This window comes from Eleutherodactylus coqui, chromosome 2 (genome assembly GCF_035609145.1).
Source record: "Eleutherodactylus coqui strain aEleCoq1 chromosome 2, aEleCoq1.hap1, whole genome shotgun sequence".
Lineage (NCBI taxonomy): Eukaryota > Metazoa > Chordata > Amphibia > Anura > Eleutherodactylidae > Eleutherodactylus > Eleutherodactylus coqui.
The window spans coordinates 283,302,068-283,304,567 of record NC_089838.1 but is presented as its reverse complement, the minus strand read 5'-3'; the positions used below and the strand labels follow the sequence as shown (position 1 = coordinate 283,304,567).

The following is a 2,500-nucleotide window of genomic DNA, read 5'->3' as shown; positions in this document are numbered from 1 at the left end:
TTACAAAGACAATAGCTATGTCCAAAGAGAAGTGTTCCTGAGCAACATTACCTATTGTTAAGGTGGAGAGCATCTCATTTTCATTAAAAACACACCACTTTGCTTTACTCTTCACTTATGGCATAGCCCACTGCATTTTCAAGGACGGGGTTTAAACTGACATAGGACTAGGTTTTCAATTGAGCAACTTTTTCCAGGCAAAAGAAGACATGGATAAATGGTGCTGCAAGAGCTCCAGTGGCGCAATCGGTCAGCGCGCGGTACTTATATAGCAGTAACTGTTGAGCAATGCCGAGGTTGTGAGTTCGAGCCTCACCTGAAGCATTACTTTCTTGCCGTCATCTGTCTTTTATTACTGCATTACAAGCTGATAGTTCAATGCTTAATCTGCATTTTCAAGGACGGGGTTTAAACTGACATAGGACTAGGTTTTCAATTGAGCAACTTTTTCCAGGCAAAAGAAGACATGGATAAATGGTGCTGCAAGAGCTCCAGTGGCGCAATCGGTCAGCGTGCGGTACTTATATAGCAGTAACTGTTGAGCAATGCCGAGGTTGTGAGTTCGAGCCTCACCTGGAGCATTACTTTCTTGCCGTCATCTGTCTTTTATTACTGCATTACAAGCTGATAGTTCAATGCTTAATCGCAGTTGATTTCTTTAAAACAATCGAAAAGAAAGCCACGCTTCTTCTGTGCATGTAGCCCCAGTGGCCTAATGGATAAGGCACTGGCCTCCTAAGCCAGGGATTGTGGGTTTGAGTCCCATCTGGGGTGGTTGCCCACCTTTCATCAGTATACTGAGTTTTAGATCCAGACAGGCTTCTTTTCTGGATAAGGCGAAGATTGTGGGTTCGAGTCCCATCTGGGGTGGGTGCCCACCTTTCATCAGTATACTGAGTTTTAGATCCAGACAGGCTTCTTTTCTGGATAAGGCGAAGATTGTGGGTTCGGGTCCCATGTGGGGTGGGTGCCCACCTTTCATCCAAAAGCATGTCGTGTTTTATTTCCAGACTGGCTTCTTTTCTGGATAACATTTGCCTCTTAAATAGGTCTTGAAAAATCTCGCTCAATGGTAGTCTTTACAAAGACAATAGCTATGTCCAAAGAGAAGTGTTCCTGAGCAACATTACCTATTGTTAAGGTGGAGAGCATCTCATTTTCATTAAAAACACACCACTTTGCTTTACTCTTCACTTATGGCATAGCCCACTGCATTTTCAAGGACGGGGTTTAAACTGACATAGGACTAGGTTTTCAATTGAGCAACTTTTTCCAGGCAAAAGAAGACATGGATAAATGGTGCTGCAAGAGCTCCAGTGGCGCAATCGGTCAGCGCGCGGTACTTATATAGCAGTAACTGTTGAGCAATGCCGAGGTTGTGAGTTCGAGCCTCACCTGGAGCATTACTTTCTTGCCGTCATCTGTCTTTTATTACTGCATTACAAGCTGATAGTTCAATGCTTAATCGCAGTTGATTTCTTTAAAACAATCGAAAAGAAAGCCACGCTTCTTCTGTGCATGTAGCCCCAGTGGCGTAATGGATAAGGCACTGGCCTCCTAAGCCAGGGATTGTGGGTTCGAGTCCCATCTGGGGTGGTTGCCCACCTTTCATCCAAAAGCATGTCGTGTTTTATTTCCAGACTGGCTTCTTTTCTGGATAACATTTGCCTCTTAAATAGGTCTTGAAAAATCTCGCTCAATGGTAGTCTTTACAAAGACAATAGCTATGTCCAAAGAGAAGTGTTCCTGAGCAACATTACCTATTGTTAAGGTGGAGAGCATCTCATTTTCATTAAAAACACACCACTTTGCTTTACTCTTCACTTATGGCATAGCCCACTGCATTTTCAAGGACGGGGTTTAAACTGACATAGGACTAGGTTTTCAATTGAGCAACTTTTTCCAGGCAAAAGAAGACATGGATAAATGGTGCTGCAAGAGCTCCAGTGGCGCAATCGGTCAGCGCGCGGTACTTATATAGCAGTAACTGTTGAGCAATGCCGAGGTTGTGAGTTCGAGCCTCACCTGGAGCATTACTTTCTTGCCGTCATCTGTCTTTTATTACTGCATTACAAGCTGATAGTTCAATGCTTAATCGCAGTTGATTTCTTTAAAACAATCGAAAAGAAAGCCACGCTTCTTCTGTGCATGTAGCCCCAGTGGCCTAATGGATAAGGCACTGGCCTCCTAAGCCAGGGATTGTGGGTTTGAGTCCCATCTGGGGTGGTTGCCCACCTTTCATCAGTATACTGAGTTTTAGATCCAGACAGGCTTCTTTTCTGGATAAGGCGAAGATTGTGGGTTCGAGTCCCATCTGGGGTGGGTGCCCACCTTTCATCAGTATACTGAGTTTTAGATCCAGACAGGCTTCTTTTCTGGATAAGGCGAAGATTGTGGGTTCGGGTCCCATGTGGGGTGGGTGCCCACCTTTCATCCAAAAGCATGTCGTGTTTTATTTCCAGACTGGCTTCTTTTCTGGATAACATTTGCCTCTTAAATA

General features: G+C 44.4%; 7 non-coding genes across 7 annotated transcripts; all 7 read left to right on the top strand.

Annotated features, from left to right (window-relative positions):
- The first annotated feature begins 231 nt into the window (after nucleotides 1-231).
- On the top strand, nucleotides 232-324 carry TRNAI-UAU (transfer RNA isoleucine (anticodon UAU)). Its single transcript is given in 2 exon segments — nucleotides 232-269; nucleotides 289-324. It is a non-coding gene; the product is annotated as a tRNA-Ile (tRNA).
- Nucleotides 325-488: 164 nt separating this feature from the next.
- On the top strand, nucleotides 489-581 carry TRNAI-UAU (transfer RNA isoleucine (anticodon UAU)). The gene is given in 2 exon segments: nucleotides 489-526; nucleotides 546-581. It is a non-coding gene; the product is annotated as a tRNA-Ile (tRNA).
- A 120-nt stretch (nucleotides 582-701) lies between these two features.
- TRNAR-CCU (transfer RNA arginine (anticodon CCU)) lies at nucleotides 702-774 on the top strand. Its single transcript has one exon. It is a non-coding gene; the product is annotated as a tRNA-Arg (tRNA).
- A 536-nt stretch (nucleotides 775-1,310) lies between these two features.
- Nucleotides 1,311-1,403, top strand: TRNAI-UAU (transfer RNA isoleucine (anticodon UAU)). Its single transcript is given in 2 exon segments — nucleotides 1,311-1,348; nucleotides 1,368-1,403. It is a non-coding gene; the product is annotated as a tRNA-Ile (tRNA).
- Nucleotides 1,404-1,523: 120 nt separating this feature from the next.
- TRNAR-CCU (transfer RNA arginine (anticodon CCU)) lies at nucleotides 1,524-1,596 on the top strand. Its single transcript has one exon. It is a non-coding gene; the product is annotated as a tRNA-Arg (tRNA).
- Nucleotides 1,597-1,940: 344 nt separating this feature from the next.
- TRNAI-UAU (transfer RNA isoleucine (anticodon UAU)) lies at nucleotides 1,941-2,033 on the top strand. The gene is given in 2 exon segments: nucleotides 1,941-1,978; nucleotides 1,998-2,033. It is a non-coding gene; the product is annotated as a tRNA-Ile (tRNA).
- Nucleotides 2,034-2,153: 120 nt separating this feature from the next.
- On the top strand, nucleotides 2,154-2,226 carry TRNAR-CCU (transfer RNA arginine (anticodon CCU)). Its single transcript has one exon. It is a non-coding gene; the product is annotated as a tRNA-Arg (tRNA).
- Nucleotides 2,227-2,500: the final 274 nt, after the last annotated feature.